Consider the following 20,880-nt stretch of genomic DNA (forward strand, 5'->3'; position numbering starts at 1 on the left):
TTACAACTTCTATTACACTCTACCAAACGTACCCTAAGTTCAACGTCTATGGCATTTCTCTAAGTTGTCATGTACACATCGAATCCAAAATCATCTTCTTTCGGCAGAGTGTTAGTCCTACTACTTGTTCTAATCATTTGAGTCTTCCGGCGAGAGATATAAAACACGTTATAACAAATTGCTATACGATTACTTTTTTTTCTTCATTCTATTTTTTATTTGTTCTCAGACTTTACCTAATCTCTTTCTCTTGGTGTCCATTTGCGGCATCTACCTGTTTGTGAACTAATAGAGTAAGTGCACTCTGACATGTCTTTCATGCTATGGATTTTATATTTTCTTGGCTAAATATTATATATAGTTTATTAACACAGTAAACAAAATAAGATGGAAGTGTTTCAAGGATTAGATTTATTGATCGTGATATTGCTATTTGTAGAAAGGTTCCTAAAAATACACGAATTCGAAGCTTATCTAGCCATTAGAGGGCTTAGCAAAAAACTACTTGAAGGTGATTTTGATAGGCATAAAATAATTATATAATATTTTTAAAGAAATATAACAAGCTTATTTTTATTATTCTATAGATCTATATTATTTAAATTAATTTTATTACTCTACAGATCCATTTTTACTATCAATTTTATATTCTAATATTAAACCCTTTATATATCTGTTGTAAGGGAAAAGAAATATGGTTCGAAAGAAAGATCGATTTTGGGATCATGTTGAAGAACAAAATAATGGTCGTTTCAAATGTAAGTATTGTGAAAGTATCTTTGCTGGGGGTGCTACAAGGATTAAATATCACTTGGCTGGAGCTAAAGGTCACGATATTAATATTTGTACAAAAGTGCCTCAAGAGGTCCAAGAGGAAGCTTCTCTAACAGTTGGTGAACCTAACAAAAAACTTAAGGGTGCATCAACTTCAAACAAGGATAAGGAGAGGGAAATCAGCTTAACTTCAATATCAAATGATGACATGTTAAGCGGAGTGTTTGAAAAGGTGAGTAAAGATGTAAATATTTATATTTAGATTATATTTCATCATAATCTTAGCAGTGAACTTGTGATGACAATTTTCAGTTATTGATTTTAATTTTTTTGAATCAAGTAAAACATTATAATAAATTTCTATATTATTAAGTGAATTTTTTTCCTTGCAACAAGTGGGGAAGGGGAGTTTGAACTCATGTTCTCTTCCATTGGACAAGTGTAATGTCAGTAAACTACAAAATTCTTAGCATTATTATTATTTTTTTTATTCATATAATTTGATAGTTATAACATAGGGAAGAGGGGATAAGTGTGTTTGTTTCTGAAATTTAAGGGTGGAAGAGGGGGGTGGGGGGGAGGTGGAGAATAATGTGGAACACAAAAAATGAGACAAAAGATTTGTATTCAATACTAATCTATACAATAGCTAAAAGTTAAAGTGTAGCATTTATTATTGTTACGTTTTTGTTGAACCACGGCGGCGGCCAAGTCATCATTTTCTTTCCATCATTTTTTCAAAAAATATGTATATAAATATTAGTGCATGCAATAATACATTGTGCCTTTACTCAATCTCAAAACAAATTATAACTTATTAATCATAAGATGACCATTACTTTATACGTTCTTGAATCTAAATGTAACTTATAATAGAAAATGCATGTAATACAAATATCTTGGGTGGAGACACCATTTATTTATTTTTAGTTTAAATTCACTTGAAAAAAAATATCATTCCGCCACTGTATACATATCAATATGCTAATGTAGCATTCAAGGCTAGGTTGAAGGGTCCACCGCTCCTATGTAGAGAATCATATGTCATTTTCATCAACGTCAAAATATGGAGATAATAAAGCTTTTAACAAAGTCCCCCCCCCCCCTTCTTTTTCTTTTCGTATAAAATATTACATGTAAGTGGTTTTTCTAATTTTTTTTTTTTTTTTTATGGTGTACAAGGTACCGAATTTAATTTGAATAAAATTTTCAACAAGCACATAGAATCACAAGTGCATGCATAATAATTTAGTTAAAAATATTAATGTGATAACAAATCTGACTTATATTACTTCAACAACAACCCACTTTCATCACATTGGAATACATTACATATCATAGATAATGGTTTTACATCGCTTTATTATTATTATAATTATTATTAATTTTTTGAGTTATGTTTACTAATTACGATTCAGCATTCGGTCCATTTCAGTCCAATTTGATCTATTACAGTCTAGTTTGGTCCAATTCATTCTAGTTCAGTCCATAATGATCCAGTTCAATCCATTTTGGTGTACTTACTTAAAAATAGGAAAAAAAAAAGGTTTGGGTTGGAAGTACTATATTGCTATCAATTATTTGAGTAATATTCATTGTAACTATATGATCAATTTTGATTATCATGACAATCATCTTAAGAGAATAAAAAATTTGAATAATATATTTGAAACTTACAAATTTTAGTTATACAAAAAGAAATTAGGAAAATATAATGCATAATAACAATATTTAGAAAAATATGGACAACTTAAAAAAATAATATCAATCAAAACCACCATAAATGATAAAATTATATATTTGTAAAAATAGAGAAATATAAATTACTTTTAGAATTTGTTTATTTTTTAGGGAAAACAAATTATCTACAATAAAATTTAGATAATAAGTTATATATTATACCACATTTAAAAATAATTATATATTTCCATGTATCGCGTGTGTTTGCGACTAATTATTATAAAACTCCAAAAGAAAATGTAAGGTTGAATTTATTCAACCATCTAATTGGCTTTATTCCGTACCAAATTTGCTTGTAATTCAGCATTTAGTAACCCTGTATTTAGGTGGGTTTGATGTAAGGGTAGTGAGTGAGATAGAGTGAAGTTTGCTCAAGAGTGTGCAAGAAAACAGAGACTCGCGGGTGACTCGCGGCTGTAAGCCGCCAGAAGCAGCACACGTGCCAAGCATGCTGGAAGATGAACAGTCATGCTAGCTGGAGCACTACAGGACAAAACAGGACAACTGGCCATACGGTTAACTCGCGACTGGATCTCGCGACTTAGTCAAGTCGCGAGGTCAAGCCGCGAGCCACCCCTGTTTTTGTAAAACCTGACGTTTCACATTCCTCTCCCACTCCAGTATAAATACCCCTTTTACCCACGATTGAGAGAGAGCTTCCAGAGAGAATTTTGAGAGAGAAACCCTAAAGAAAAACCAGATTGTTTCACCTACAATCTCTACCTTAGAGACTCTTCAAATTCTTCAACTCTCTTCCTCTCCATTGTCAAATCCTTGAGAGGCATTATACCAAACCTGGTTCTCACCATCATCATCACTGTGAGACAGTTGTTTGGGTTTTTGGGAAGTAGTTAGGAAGGAACCAATATTCATTGGTTGATGCTACGGTCTAGTAGCGGAATCCGGGAAGCTAGAAAAGAAAAAGGTTCGGCGCAACCTCGTTGGAGCAAGAAGCTTGGAGGGCTTAGGTGCACTGGGTAGATTAGGCTGGAGGGTCTATTGCTGTCCTTGTATCCCAACTATATTTTCTAGTGGATTGTTTACCGCTTGGAGGGCGGCGGAGAGGTTTTACGTCGAGGGCTTCGGTTTCCTCTTCGATAACACATCGCGTGTTGTCTTTGTGTTTGCATCTTCCTTCCTCTCTATCTTTGCCTTTTTATTATCTGCTGTGGTTTTATTCTGTTATGGCTTAGATAGTTTTTAACCAATTTCGTATTATAGCATATGTTAAGTTTCCGCACACTAGTTGTTTGACATATTGCTTGAATTGGTTAAGTTGTATTTTTGGGGGTCTAAACGTTCAAAGGTGTTTTGTACACGTTTTTGAACTTTCAGAAAAAAAAAAACTATTAATTATTGTATAAAAATTAAGACAGTAAAAATCGTAATACAAGTTTTTATATTTCCAATATATAAATATATCTGGACCCACTTTGTCTATTTTTAATAGAATTGTACTCTACACTCTACAAACATTTTCATACTATTGTCTCTTATGCAGAGTAAGGCAGAATACATAGCTAAAATTTTACTTGGTGTTTTTGTGGAGGGACTTCTAGCCAAGTTGAGATCAATTGTTATAGAGCAACATATTAGTTTTGAGTTGGATTTCAAGGAAGGGCTAACAGACCTTCTTAGCGGGCTAACAGACCTTTTTAGCTTCTTAACCCAAATTCAACTTGTGTTAAATGATGTTGAGAAAAGACAAGCAAGTGATGAGCTTCTGAGGAGTTGGTTAGCAGAGCTTAGACGAGTTGCTTATGACATTGATGATGTGCTTGATGAGTTTGGCTATAACATTCTTCAGCAAAAGGTACTAAACTACTCTTCACCCTCTATTGACATTATCAATATGGCAAACGAAATTAAGATCATCTATGAATCATTAAATAGACTTAAAGGTGACATGGCTAGTTATGAACTTCGAGCGGAGTTTGTGAATTCGATCCCTGAGATTAGCTTTAACATGGAGATAGACTCCTTCCTTGATGATTCAAAAGTTAATCAAAATGTTGGAAATAACATTGTTGAAGCAACCTATTGTGATAGAGTGACAGAAATCACGGAAACTTTTACTCAATATGAATTAACAGAATATGAATGTTGGTTCATATTCAAGAAAAGAGCATCTGCAAATGAAAGACTTTTAGCTCTGGATTTGGAGAAAATTGAAAAGGAGATTGTTAAAAAATGTAAAAGGGTTCCATGGGCCGCAGAATTTTTAGGGAGAATAATGTACTTTATACATGATAAGGGTGAATGGCTATCGATTCAAAATAATAAAAATTGGGATTTACTAGATGATAGAAATAATGGAGCATTTCACATATTAAAGTTAGGCTATGATCATCTTTAAACACCATCTTTGAAACGATGTATAGCATACTGTGCAATTTTCCCTAAAGATTATAACATGAAAAAAGATGAAGTAATTCAGCATTGGATGGCTGAAGGGTTCCTCGAACTATCTAAAGAAGGTAATACGGTGATAGAAGATATTGGTAACACGTATTTCAATATTTTGTTGGCTACTTCATTTTTTCAAAATGCTAGAAAGGATGCCTATGGTGATAGTATTAGTTGCAAAATGCATAATTTGGTGCATGATTTTGCCATTTCAATTTCAAAATCTGAAATTCTAATTTTAGAGGGAGGTTTTGTGGATAATGTTAGTAAAGTACAACCTTTATTTGTCCAATCTGATGGCAAAACAACACCAAGAACTTTATTTAGTGGAGATAGTTTCATAAAAATGCGCACATTAATTTCAGAAAATTTAGACTTTGATGGCATGTTATCAAGTTTTAAATGCTTACGTGTTTTAAAATTATCTGGGTATAGTATAATAAGGTTTCCAAATTCAATTGAGCAGTTGATACATTTGAGGCTTCTTCACATCTTGGACACTGAAATTGAGGAATCACCAAAATCCATTACCAAACTCTACAATTTGCAAACTTTAAGAATCGAAGAATGCCCTAAACTCATGAAGCTTCCGGAAGACCTAAGCAATTTGATTAACTTGAGACATATTAGTATTAATATTGGTTGTTTGATAAGGTTCTGGTACAGAGATAGTTTACTCAAAAATATGGGACGGTTGACTTGCCTTCAAACATTGAAATTTTTTGGTGTGGGCCAAGACGAAGGTTATAGGATTAAAGAAATGGGACCCTTAAAGAATCTTAGAAGAGAAAAAAACATATACAATTTAGAGAATGTGAAAGATGAGGAAGAAGCCAAAAGTGCAAAATTAAAAGAAAAGGAAATATTCAAGTTGGGATTATTCTGGAGTCCTTTTAGCAGACAATTGGATAGTTATGATAAAGATGAGAAGGTGTTGGAAGGCCTCCATCCTCACCCAAATTTGAAAAGCTTAACAATTGGATGGTATGGAGGAAAGAAATTCCCATCTTGGGTTAATGATTTTTCGCTATTTCACAATCTGATTCATATAAAATTGAATTGGTGTAGGGAATGAATAGAAGTTCCCACTCTAGGGCATTTACCTTGTCTTAGGGTTCTTGAAATAAAGGAGATGAGGAACGTAAGAAGTATAGGAAGTGAGTTTTACAGTTACAGTGATGGGAGTTACAGAAATATTACCACATTATTTCCGGCATTGAGAATACTCAAATTGGTGGGGATGGATAGCTTAGAAGAGTGGAAGGATGCAAAAGAGTTGACAAGCGTAGGTGAGGTGTTGGTGTTTCCTTCCCTTGAGGAATTAACCTTACATGAGGGCAAAATTTGCTATTTAGACTGAATTTAGAAATTTTTTTGGAGAATAGCATGCGCGTCAAACTAATTAGTTAGTTGGACTGTTTCTGGAACTCGAGTTTGCTAAACTCAATTTTGGGCTGGAAAGCAAACCCTATAGTAGTGTTTTTTTAGTTCCTATAGCAGCGTTTATAGAAAACGCCACTATATGGTATAGTGGCGTTTTTGACAAACGCCACTATAATTTGAATTTTGGGCCGGAACTCGAGTTTGCCAAACTCGAGTTCCAAAATAAGTCCAACTAACTAAATAGTTTGACGCACATACTGTTCACAAAATTTTTTTATGAAAACAGTCTAAATACCAAATTTTTTGCCCTTACATGAGTGTCCAAACTTGAGTTCTTTGCCAGGTGTCCTGTCAGTTATTCGACACTTGGAGATTGTAGGCTGTGGTATTGATGAACTAACCAGTGGGCCACAATTCTGTGCATCTCTTCTTCAATATTTAAAGATTGAGTACTGTCCGAATCTGAAGTCAATTCCAGATTTAGAAAAAGTATTTCATTCTCTTATTAATTTAAAACTTAGCAACTCTCCTGATCTAAGACTGAAGCTTTCGCGGCGAGAGGGCCGCTTAAAGACTTTGGTAATTGAAGAGTTGGATGCTTTCCCAAGTCTGCGTTATACTTCCATTCGATCCTCGCACGCGTCCCTCAAAAAGCTAAGATTGCGTGGGTGGCCTACACTCAACTCTCAGTTCTTGATGGACGAAATTCGACACTTCACTGCCTTTGAAGAGCTGTGCATAGAGAACTTTAACGGAATGGAAGCTTTGCCGGATTGGTTGTGCTATCTTTCTTCTCTTCAAAACCTGTGTCTTTCCTACTGCAAAAAGCTGATGCGTCTTCCCATTCTAGGTCTCACCAATTTAAAGCATCTGCACATTGCTTATTGCCCTAATTTAGAGAAAAGATGTGCAGAAGGGAGCGGCGCTGAGTGGTTTAAGATTGCCCATATTCCAAACATCAAAATCAATAGAAAATACATCAAGGGAAGGATTCTGAGGACTCTGACGACTTCTCTGACTTTGACGTCTCTGAAGCTGCTTGGTATCTTTAGTAAGTGTACTTATACCTGGACTACAAGTATATTCCATTTCCTATTGGCCCCCAATTTATTTATGTAATTTTTTTATTTTTAAAAGGGCTATTCTTAAATTTCACATCACAACATTTTAGATTAATTATATATAAAAAATATTTTAGGTTAATGATTATTGAATTAATTAATAGAAATTTAACTCACCAACCACTCTGATTAGTGGAATGTTGCAAAAAATTTGATCTCAGCCAGTGCTCATAAAATTTGTTAGATTAATCCATTCATGATAACATACATACTCATTCTGTTTCTCAGCATTTCTTTTAACCTTCACTTATTGGTATCAAATTGATTATGTCCATTGATGAAAGCATACTCATTCTTTTCAGTTTCATGAGCTGGAATTCTAATAATACATGGAGCAGTTCTTGTTTTTAGGTCTCTGTAAAAGTTGGAAATAGATTTTGTTAATTTGGGCTGCAGGGTCATAATTCCTATGTTTATTTGAGTGAATTTATTGTGAGAAAGTGGAGTTGGGTTGCATAAGAATGAGATGAGACACTGAGTGTGAGCAGGTCTTGCGGATTTTTGTTTTCATGTTTGGGTTGGAAGGTCAGTTTTATTGGTCCATGAAGTTATGTGATCCCCAGTTCTTCTAGTGGAAGCAAAGCTTAAATTTCTTATAAAGTTTTAGACGGCATTGAAAGTGTTGATGATTCTAATATATTTTTATATTGTTTTTAGCTTTTGAAGGTCGCTAGCACATTAAAATTATTTTGGCTAACTCGTGAAGCTTGCAAGAATTAGAAGATTTCATCTAGTAAAATTACCAACTTGATGACAACTGATGGTGAGGCACTTCAGGTCTGCTTTCTCTCTACCATTTCAGATACTTGTATATAACTTAGTTCTTAATTAATTGGTGCTTTGTGAGATCCAATTCAATTTATATATATTTGTACAGTGACTGGGTTCTGTACCCATTGTGCCTATCTGCATAAACAAAATTGTTAGTCTATGTAAATATGTGCATGTCAACTCCATATATGTGTTCATATGTCATCAAGACAATGTATAGAGTTAGATTGAGTTGTCAGATTGCAGAATTATGGTCTGACAGTACTTGTTGACATGAAAGTCATTCTGTGCGTCTGGTATTATTATAGCTAAACCTGAACAAATGTCCTTTGCTTTCACTCTTTTAATTGCTAACATGTATATATTAAACTAATTGCTAGGAGCATGGGATCTTAAAAAACTAACAACATTTGGACACTAGGAACAGCATATTTATTGTGCTCAGCCAGAGGAAAAATTAATTTACTTATGGAGTTCTAATCTAGCTGCAAGCTAATGGAAGCTTATAAGATTTGGTAAATTTTCTCAAATCATCTCTTATGTTTAAATAATTAGAGTACTAATTCAACCTGATAAGTATATCATTCATGCCAAAAAAGTTTAACAATTTTCAGATCTTAATGGTCAAAAGTTTAAAATAATCTCTACTGTCTTGTGTGGTGGGTGAAGATGACACCCCATTAGCACCAGCTGCAGTGGTTGAAGTTGCATGCTGCCTTTTCTATGATTTTCATGTCCCTTTACTGGTTGATTTACACCTGGGTATCACCTGCGAGGTTTCTCTGTAATTATTCAAAATCTATAAGCAAATAAATAAAGATAACAACAAATTATAAAAAAAAATAATAATAAAATAAAAAATTGAGAGAAGAGAGAATGAGAGAGTGAATACAATATTTGCAACACTTTGAAACCTTGAGTAAAAGACTATGAAGCCTTTTCTTAAGTCCATTAACCCTCATAAAATTAGATTCAATTAAGGTTTTCCATCTATTTTGGTGTTTTCTTCCTGTAAGCTTTACATTATTTTCATACCCAACAGGTGACCATTCTGACTGATCTAGTTCATGCAATTGTTTGGAGGATAGATCCCACTCACTTGCATATATGGTGATGGACCAGTATCTATAAACTGACCACATTGTTGATACATTCTGACAACTTCCATAGCAATTTAGATAAGGCAAGATGCAATAAATGTTAATATCTCACTGAAGTGCCTGGTTATGCATAACTTTGCTAGTTTCTTAATTATTTTATATTTATTTTATTTTAACTAATGTGTAAGTTGTGGTTCTTGTGAATGAGTTGGATGTTATTGGTTATTGAGGATGCTAACCAAAGACAGATCACATAGATTCAGGTTCTGGTTTAATATTTAATTTTTGAAACTGTAGACAATTAATGACCATTTAAGTCCTGTGATGAAACCTTTGGTGCCATTCATTACAGATGAAACCTTTTGTCAATCGTAGTTAGTCCCCACAAGAGATAAAAGGAGCTTTGGAGATTGAGGACTCTATTTGGATCTTTTATGATTGTTTTGAGCATACTTTTGAAATAGGCAATCTTACACTTAGTTGACTCCTATTTCTTCATTCCTCTATTCGGTTTTCCCAAGACTCTTTTCTTCATGACATAATTCTATTGATGTCATGTGTAGGCAAATGCAATTGAGACAATATGCCTATTGTTTCCAGCTGGCAGAACAATTGATTATAATTGCAAGCTGATGAACAGAGGAGGAATGTATATACTTCATATTGAGAGAGCAATCCTGAAGGACAAGGAGGAAGCTGGGGTTGGGCTGATAATCAGAGTTGGACAGGGACTACTTATAGCTGTGATGAGTAAGAGAAGTTTGTGTATGAATCCAACGAAATCGAGGTGATTGTTGCTGACTGCAGATAGAGTGCTGAGTTGGGGGCCATAGCTTTTTAAATGGTATATATTAGTAGATCATATTTTGAAGTTTTTGTTAAAAAACTTCAGACATGAACCCCCCCCCCCCCTTCCAAAATTAAAAATAGATCTTCAAATTGAAAGTTTGCCTAAAAAACCTAAAACTTTAAGTGATTATCTACCCCATATTTGTAGTTTGTGGCCCGTTCCAAAAGAAAACAAAAATCTAAATCCATTTTTACTAACCAAAAAAAAAATAATAATAATCCCTTGTGAAAAGAAAAATCTCCTATGAAAATAAAGAACATGACCTGCATTTGACCATATGTTTAGTATGACACTTTTGATAGGTTGCTTTGTTGGGATCTAATTTAAAAGTTGAAAATTTATATATATGTGTTGTCATGCTATCTACCTCCACTTAATGAATTGTTAGGGTGCCATTTTCTTTTCATCACTTTGATTGTTTGTTTTGTTTGGATCTAAAATTAAAAGTTGAGGAATTTTATATGTAGCTGTTATCATACTATCTACCTCCACCTAGTAAATTGATGCAATGGATGCTTTTCTTGAATGGTTAGGTAACTTTTGAACTGTTCAACAGCTGAATCTTCACAATTTCTAGAACTGGATGTATCTTCCCACTGCAAAACCCATATGCTGCCTCACCTTATTGAAAGAGCTGAATATTCGTCATTACCCCAAATTAAAGGAAAGTTGTGAAAAGGGGAGCAGGAGCAGTGCAGAGTGGTCCAGGATTGGCCATATTCCAAATTCTAGATCAATGAACAGTTTGAAGGTCATATACATTATAAAGATAGATGACCTGTTAAGTTTTCTCATAACTCATCCACTTCTCTTGTCTTGTACACTCCCTTGCATCAACCTAAGAGTATTTTCATAATTGCTCCCAATTTATTCTTTCTCTCTTCAATTTCCCCAAATCATTTTGTCTTGATTTTGGTTATTTTTTGTTTAATGAGTTAAATATGTTGCCTCAATGTGCAGACACTAGGGACAGCATATTGATTAAGTTCATCTGGAGAAAAACTTAATGAAGTCATGGAGTTTTAATATACTCACAAGCTAATGGAAGTTTATAAGAGTTTGTAAGTTTTCTCAGGTGTTCTCTACTCTTCTAATATATGAAGTATTAATTCAATCCAGTAAGTATGTCATTCATGGCAATTATCCCCTCTTCCCTCTCACTTTTCCTATGACATTTTCAATCTTGTTACGTATTATCTTTTTTCATCTTGATATTTTGATATATGTAGTTTTCAAGTGTTGATGTCATTGTATCAATATTTGTTGGCTAACTTAGCACTCATATGTCCTTAGTTGGAGGCAATAAATTTTGACGATGTTGGACTTAGAGCCATTCCAGAGGTGTTGGGGTAACTTTTTATCTCTTCAAAAACTGAAGTTCAGGTTCAAGAACTGCTACTACCCACCAACAAAGCAAGAAGTTCTATGGAAATCTGATATAAGTTGGCGAGTGGGATTACTTCTTGGACTCGGTCAAAGAGCCATGACCAACTTTGGGCGTATTATTTCAAGGCACACGTTGCTTATGTCAACAGAATCAAAATAGAGGGAATTTAAATTAATTCCAATGCAATTAAAGAAAACAAAATTTGTGAGTTCTCTCATTTCTCTCGTCTACTTCTCTTTTGATTTCTCTTGCAAAAAAAAAAAACAATTATTGTTCCTTCTTTTTTTCTACTTTGAATTCCTCGTTTTATATGCTAAATTTGTTAGGCATATACAATTTACAGATGTTGGTTATCCTTCAATTCCCAATTAGTGGTCATTTACTTCAGCATAGAGTGGTCCAAGAATGCCCTTGTTTCAAATATCCAGATAAATATTTTATTCCCATTGTAACCTCAATATAAATTGGAATTTTTTCTCCCATGTCCTTTTTTCTGACATTTCACTTTTGAATAAACTAGCGATTTTTTTTTTTTATAGCAATATTCCTTCAATTTTTGTTTGAAACTTATATTTCCATTCGGTGCATCATATTCTACTGCATAGCATTTGTAGACATTCAAATTTTTGTTCCAATCAATTCCCTTCATGTTGTTTTGTTTAGTTTTGTATTTATATTCTGGTCTATTTGTTACTATTGCATTATCTTCAGACTTCAGTATAAATTTTTGACTTGTCAGTTTTCAAATAATTAGGGCTCTTTAAGGGAAGAAATATTGAATGTATGACTGTGGCTTATCATTAAGGAACTTGGAATTTTAAACTCCAACATAGTTTATTAGTTGTGAATTATTTTTAAGCTAATTTTCAATATTGAGAGACAATGACATAAATTATTTATTTTGTCCTAATTAGAATTGTGCATGAACTTAAAGTCCTATATACTTTATCCCATAATCTTGAGATTGAACTCAAATTGAACTAGACCCTGATTGCATTTTTTACAAAGATCTAGTTATGACCATATCCATATTACTAGCAATTAGAATGCTTGAAGATTGCACTAAAACTATATTGATTTTATTATTAGTCAACTTGAAACATATTGTGTGTGTATATATATATATATTTTTTACATGTTTTGATCAGTGTATTATACCCGACAACACTTCCAGCAACGCATTAGGTGAGGCCAAGGATTTTCCTGTGCCTAAGGCTTCGTTTGGAATTTCATAAGAGAATGGAATGAAATGGAATGTAATGATTATAAGAGAATTGAAAGAAATGGAATGGAATGGAATTGAGTAACCTTGATTGGATGTTTTAAAATTAAGAAATGAAAATGAATGGAATGTAAGTAATTTTGTTTGGGAGTAACATAAAAGGAATGGAATGAAATTGTTTTATAACAATATTACTATTAGACCCCTATTTTAAAATAAATGGTTGAATATATAGGGGTATTTTGGGAGTCTTGGTAAAAAAATCATTAAATCTAATTTCATTTCCTCCCATTCCTCCCAATTTCGAGGAGAATGAAAATTTGAGATTTTAAGGGAATAGAGAGGAATGAGTGTTCCTTCCTACCCATTCTATTCCCTCCTACTTAAACTCGCAAATAAGGGAATAGACTTTCCATTTCCTCCATTAAAACTCACAATTCCCAAACAAGGGAAATGAAGAATATTATAAAATTATTCTTTTCATTCATTTCCATTCCATTTTATTCCCTCCTTCCAAACAAAGCCTAAGGAATAGTTGCTTCCATCCAGTGACTTCAACAGCTTTACTGGATCATGAGCATTTCATTAAAAATTGATTGAACCTATCATAAGCATTTCATAAAAAGTTGATTGATGTCATCATAAGCATTTCATTAAAAATTGATTGAACCTATCACTATTAGGACATTTTAGAATACTAGACTCAATTAAGGTTTTCAATTTGTGTGGGGGAAAAAGCAAACGCAAAAAGGCCTAGGCAGGGTAAACGAGCTTTGGATGTGAGCCCATTACAATTAATTTATAGAGATGGGAATAGCATACCAACACTTGGGCTTCTTATTTAGTGGGTTGAAGTTTAAGAAAGGGTCCAAATAGAAAGAAGTAAAAATTAGGCAAATAAACGTGTAAACAGAATATATTGATCTTTCCTCAATCAAAGGAGGAAGCTTGTTACACTAAAAGGTTCACAAGTTTGAGTATTTTCTCTCTCCAATCTCCAGGTTTCAGTCCCTGTTCACTTTGATCCTCCCTCCTTTTATAATGGTTTCCTTTCCATCCTGACCCTCCGCATGGAGGGTGGCTGATCTCCCTTAGATACTTGTCACATCCCACCTTTGGAGGAAGTGCTAAGTGAACTAACATTGTTCAGATGTCATTCAGCCATTAATGCAGCTGACATAGTTGTTGCAGGACATTCAATGTGGTGGTGATGGATGCTTCCTTGGGAAGCCTCCCATCTCCCTCTCTCTGCCATACCGGCTACTGTTGCTTCCTTCAGTTCGTGCTTCCCAGCCATGGGCAAGGTTCCTCTGGTTCACTTCCTCAGGTTGTTTAGGGTCCTTGTCCAAGCCCCTCCCTCTTCCTCTTCCTCTTCTAGGCTCTATCAGGTTTCCCAACTCAGTGCCCGATTGTTGGGCTCACATGCTCCAGCAGAGGTGCTACCCTCGGATCCCCTCCCACACTATCTATTGTGTTGTTTTCTTCTTGTAAGCTTTACATTATTTTCATATCCAGCAGGTGACCATTCTGATTGCTCTAGATCATGCAATTGTTCAGAGGATAGATCCCACTCTTTTACATAGACCAGTCTCTATAAACTAACACCATTTATTATTACTAAAAATTAGTATAATTTTGTTTTGTACCTTATAAATAAAAGTGAAAAGTTAGTCTTTTTACGTGTTGGTTGTCATAATAAGCACATCATTGAATATCATTTGTACCTATCTCTATTAGGACATTTAGAAGTACTAGAATCAATTAAGGTTTTCCATCTATTGTGGTGTTTTCTTCTTGTAAGTTCTACATTATTTACTTACGGAACTGGTAACCATTTTACTACTTTAGATTTAATTGTTTGGAAGATATATCACAATCACTTGCATATACGGAAATTTGCACCAATAATAATTATAAGTACAATTTGGTTTAGAATATTGTTTTGTAACTTGTAAATAGGAGTGAAAAGTTTTTTAAGTTTATTCACTCACGATCAGAACTGATGTAAGTTGTTTAAGCTATCACTGTGTTGATGCATTCTGATGACTTCCATAACGATTTAGAACAGGCAAGATGTGACTCATGCTCCAATATTGTTGTTTCTTTTAACACAGCAAATTAGTACACAACTCAGCCTCTGAAGTGCTTGGATAATGCGTGACTCTGCTGGTTTCTTAAAGTTTTCGGATTTTATCAAATGGGTAAGCTGTGATTGCTGTGAGCTGGATGTCATTGGTTGTTGAGGATGCTAACAAAAACAGATCACATAGGTTCTACTTTGTGTAATGCTTTTTTAAAACTTTAGACAATAATGACCAATCTGTCCTTCCATGACCTCACACAGTCTTTGCCTCTTTGGTGCTATTAATTATTAAGAGCATTCTCATCAGGTGTGCCAAATGCCAAATATTTGGCATTTGACACACCAAACACCAAAAACAGAGCATCATGAGGTGTGCTAAATGTGCTAAAATTTTGAAACATGCTACAGTACGCTCTCATTTTTGGCATAGTACGGACAGAATGCCATTTACGTTTATTATTATTTTATTCATCTCTCTCTCATCCCCGATTAAAATATAATTTCATCTTCACGTTCAGTCACTCCTTTTCTACTTCACCATCTCCACTCTCCCATACTCTTTTCTTCTCCATTTTGCTCTTTTCTGCTTCACGGTGTCATCTTTCTCTCTCCCATACTCCCTTCAACTTCCTCTCTACCATCTCACAAATTCCACAATCACTGATCTATAAAATCAGGCTCACCGGTTTTTTTTTCCCCCTTTTTTCCCCTTTTTTTGGCTCTCTCCTCTCTGTTCTATGATCTGATACACCGAATCAGCTTAATTCATCTCAGAGTCACCGATTTGCAGTTCAATCTGAGCCACCACCAATTTCCTCTCTACCATCTCACAAATTCCACCATCATTGATCTACAAATTCCACCACCGATTACTCCTTTGGTCTCACCAATGCCGCCACGATCTCGCCAGTCCTCGCCGTGATCTCGCCAATCCTCGCTGCCGATCTCGCCGCCAACCTCCACAGCTGTCACCGATCGTTAGTTGAGTTTGGGTCGGCGTTTTATTCTCTATTTTTTTGGTTGGTTGATTTTTTTTTTTCCCTCTTTTGTTGAGGTTTTTGGATTTGGAATTTGTTGGAAGATCCGTTGATTGTGGGTGTAGTTTGTGGCGGTTGATGTGCTGTTGGGGTGGTTGTAGTGGTGGTTGTTGGTTGGTTGGTGGCAACTGCCACTGAGTTGGGTGTTTGTATATTGGCTGGGATTTGAGATAATATATTATTTTAATGTGTAGTAAATATTATTTTAATGTATAAAATTGAAGGACAAAACATCTGATAAATGAGATATTGTAAAATGATGTGTTAAAATGATAAAGTAGGTTTTTGGTATGTCAAAATGGCATTTTTTATGAGAGAGCTGATGAGAATGCTTTAATGATACTTTTTGTCAATTGTAGCTAGTCCCAGAGCATGGAGAAGTTATACCCTGCATCGGGACCCGCCAATTGTGAGAGAGAGAGAGGAAACATATACCCAGAGCAGGGTATTTTTTTCCCCAGCATGTGATAAAAAGAGCTTTGGAGATTGAAGACTCTATTTGGATCTTCTCAAGATTGTTTTGAGCGTACTTTCAAAACAGGCAATCATACTTCTAATTGGCTCCTATTTCCTTATTCCTCTATTCTGTTTTCCGTAGACTTATTATTATATTTGTTCTTCCTTACTTCATCAACGTATTGTTGTCATGTGTAGGCAAATGCAATCGAGAAAATATGTCTATTGTTTTCAACTGGAGGAACTATTGATTATAAATTTGCAAGTCAACGAACAGAGGAGGAATATATAAACTCAATATTGAGGGAGCAATCTTCAAGGACAAGAGGAAGCTGGAATGGGGACTTTAATCAGAGATGCACCAAGGAGGCAAGGACTACTTATGGCTATGATGAGTAAGAAATAGAAGTTTGTGTACGAATCCAACAAAATCGAGGTGATTGCTACCGAGAGTGCAGAGTTTACAATGGATGTGGGAATTCGAAAAGTGGTCCTTCAAACTTCAAAGGGATTCCCTCGTCACTGTGAATGCTTTAAGGTGGGCACATTATCGAGTGGTAAAGAGAGCAACTACAGCAATTTAGAAGATGGGAAGTCAACCACCCAAGGAAAGAAAAAAAAAAAAAAAAAAAACACGATAGCTCACGTTTTAGCTATCATGAAGGATACATGCATGTCATGTGATGTGACTGTGGAGTGCAAATTGTATTTTTTTTTAATTTTTTGAAAATTGTTAAAGATGAGTGCAATTGTTAAAGTTTATTCAAATTGGATGTTAATTATAATTTTTTATTATTAGGGGTATAAAGTGTAAGCAACCATGAGTTATAAATTTGTGCTAATAACCAACCAAAAAAAAAACTATGAAACACTATTTTTTCCTTAATAATTCAATTTTTATAATAAGTAGGAAATGAGAATTTGAACCATAATCTATACATATAATAATAAGTGAAATTGAGAGAAACTCAAATTAGAATTTCAAATTAGAGTTCTAATTTTGTGTCATGTGTCCTAAATTATTTATTCTTAAAGAGTTTTATTTCTTAATTTTAGAATAAAATGTGGGATTACATCATAAATATTCATCCAAGTGAATTATTAAGTACAAAAACCAAAGAGTGTAGAATAAATGAATTGAAAAAAAAAAAAAGGTGGTTCACAATAAATTTTTAAAAAAATGGACAATTTACATTTTATACATAATGACATCCTCATAAAATTTTTTAAAGAGTTAACAAAATATAAAAATGACTATTAATAGTATTTAAATTATATATATAAGAATTATATTATGCATCTTATTGTATATCTTTAAGTGTATCCATACATATGCATGGAGTTACAAGTTAGTTCTCTATATAAAAGAGGCCAAATGAGATAGATCCTAATTCTCATTTTTTAAAAAAATATTATAAAAATAAGCTAGTTTATTTTATCATTCAACTTATTTTTGCTACTATTCATGGACTCCATTATACTTTTTGATACTATTCATAGATCTCACTGTACTATTTCAGCTAACTTTCACTTTTACCTACAGTACTTCCAGTAAAAAGTTTTTAATTTCAACAAAATAAGTGGATTCCAAACAGACCCTAAACCCAAAAAATAAAAAAGTGCCTCATCACATACCCTTATCTTTTAGTTAAATAATTTTAAATCTAAAAACACAAATTGGTTAAAAGTGTATTTTACTATTTTTTAAAAAGTTCCTAAGTTTTAGGCTTTTTCGTTTCTCTTCTCCAATCTAATTTACCGCATTTTATTTTAAATTCAAAATTTCAAATTTTTATCAACTCTCACCTAGAGAAAGATCCTAAAAACTAGGGCACTATTTCTATCTCACTTTTAAATATTATTCCACGATATCTTATTTTTTTCTTAAATAAATTATAAAAAAATCACAATTATTTTATAAACTTTTTTGGATAAATGATTCTCTTATTTGAATTCCAATGCCTCTTGATTCTTAAAAAAAAAATAAAAAAAAATTCCAATGCCTCTACATGAGAGTTGGAAAAAAAAAAAAAAAATCAAAAGTTTCAGTTTCAAATAGTTTCTTCCATTCATATCAACCACAAACTTATGTACAAATAACTAATTAGTAAAAAAATCACGTAGAGAATGATCCTAAGAATTAAGACACTATTTTTATCTCACTTTTAAATGTTATAATAGTAAACCCAAAATATAAAATATAAAAGAGACTCATCGCACGCACAAAGTGCTTGTGATAAGGCTAGTACATATAAAGCGCATGCAATGAGGCTCTTTTATATTTATTTTGGGTGTCATAATGTTTAAAAGTGAGATAGAGATAGTCTCTTAATCCTTAGAATATTTCTCTAGGTGAGTTTTTTTTTTTTTTTTTTTTTTCTAATTAATTATTTGTTTGTGAGTTAATAGCTGATATGAATGGAAGAAACTATTTGAAACTGAAACTCTTAATTTTATAATGTTTAAAAGTGAGATAGAGATAATGTGTCTTAATTTTTAGGATCTTCTCTACCTAAGTGTTAATAAAAGTTTGAAATTTTGAATTTAAAATAAAAAACGGTAACTTAGATTGGAGAAGATAAAAGAAAAAGCTTAAAACTAAGGAATTTTTTTAATAAAAAAATTGTAAATTATTCTTTTAACCAGCTTGTGTTTTTAAATTTAAAATTATTTACCTAAAAGATAGGAATATCTTAAAGAATTTAAGAATTTGTGTGTAGATATTTTAGTATGCAAAAATGATGAAATCCAAACAAGAAATCATGTTATTAATAGTAAGTGTGTATGTCTATATATATATATATATATATTCCTGACTAAAGTGCACCTCTGATTTTCTTATATTCAAAAATATTCATTTTGGCATGCATGTTTGATTATTTATTTATTTTAAAATTTTCATTTTCATTTTCATCCTTCATTTTACTCATTCATAAAAATGAAACTTTAAAACATAAAAGATCAAATCAAACACTGAATCAAACATGACGGAACAAATTAAAAAAATAATAATAATAAGACTCAATAAAAACATGAATGGTTACTTTAATATGTTTTCTGAAACTTCTCATGAATTTAAAAGATTCTCCACCCCATGTGAAAGGGCAAGTTTTGACTTTTGTGCTGACAGCCTGCAAAGACTCTATAAAAACGAACTCCGAGTCTCCGAGAGAGAGAGAGACTTTGCCTTTGCCATCCTCAACGTTCGTGAGTTTCGTTGACATCTTTGTAACTGGTTAGTTCCTCACCTCCTTGTTCTTCATTTATTATTATTACTACTCTAGCCAGCACGTGCAAGGCACATGCTAGTCATGAAAAAAAAAATAGTGATTATGATTAATTTTAGATTTTATTTGTATCACAAAATAAATATGTAAATCATTTTATTTTTAAAATACATAGAAATTTACATTAATCAAAAGAGACATTAATTTTAAGAATTTTAATAATTATGTCATAAAAAGTTAGTCTCATTCGTATAAGACCGTGACAGATCCCAGTCCAATATTTTATTATTTTATTTTGACCTATAACTTACACCTCAATAGTTGTGAATATATTGTAATAACAACAAAAAAAGGTATATGTATTTCTCTCTCTCTCTCTCTCTCTCTCTCTCTCTCCACAGCAGTACGTCTCTCTCTCTCTCCTCCTCTTCTCTAGGGTTCCACCTCCTTGGCCAAATTGTTGATAGCAAAATAAGTATACTCTACCAAGTGATATGCTGATGTGATGATTGTATATTCCATCAATTGAAAGATGAGTAGAGGCAACACTACTCTACCAATCAATCCAAATTGGAGAAAATCATGCATAAATTTAAATGATAATCTGCAATTTTTTTATTTATTTAAAATAAATGGAAACAGAGATACACAATAGATGCTAAGTCTGGTGGTAACTTTTTTATTAAAAAAAATGCCAAAAAAAAAAAACAATTCTTTTACCGATTAGCCAAGAAGTCCTAACAAATCCAATAAGTGTGAATGGCTCATAAGATTCAGCCGTAAACATATTCTCTCAAAATAACCTCTCCTAAGTCCTAACAGATCCAAGAAGTATGAATGCCTTGAAAGCTTTAGCAGTAAACACACTCTCTCAAAATAATCTCTCTTAAGTCATAAGAAATCGATGCTCGTAAGGTTTAATAGTAAGCCTACTCTCTCAAAATATGGTTTAAGTATACGGGTTTTTTTCCACTCCTATAACAAGGACATCATATCCAATCATGACTGGTTTTCCTTCAGCTTTATTGAGGTTTTCACTAGTAAAACATCGCGTGATAATGTACCTACTACTTGTACTCAAATGCTTAGGCTTATACAATTTAAATATACACACACGCATCCTACCATGTAAAATGCAAGATGTCTGATACTCTCATACCTACTGCCATTCAAAATAATAATTATTCTTATTTTAGAATCCAATTCTTAAAGTGCTTTTATTTATTTATTTAAATTTTGTGATTCAAATTGCAGTATTTAAATGGCATGGAAATTGGATAAAATTTTATATTGGAGAAGCAATCTGTTAGAAGAATGATGAAA

General features: G+C 33.1%; 1 protein-coding gene across 1 annotated transcript in view; it reads left to right on the top strand.

Moving 5' to 3' along the window:
* Nucleotides 1-457: 457 nt before the first annotated feature.
* The window catches only part of LOC115965822, a 45,618-nt gene continuing 25,195 nt past the window's right edge, over nt 458-20,880 (top strand). Inside the window, exon 1 of the mRNA XM_031085116.1 lies at nt 458-511. The gene's annotated coding sequence lies outside the window, so the exon portion shown is untranslated. The remainder of the gene's footprint in view (nt 512-20,880) is intronic.

The sequence above is a fragment of the Quercus lobata genome, chromosome 10 (assembly GCF_001633185.2).
Source record: "Quercus lobata isolate SW786 chromosome 10, ValleyOak3.0 Primary Assembly, whole genome shotgun sequence".
NCBI classification, from domain to species: Eukaryota; Viridiplantae; Streptophyta; class Magnoliopsida; order Fagales; family Fagaceae; genus Quercus; species Quercus lobata.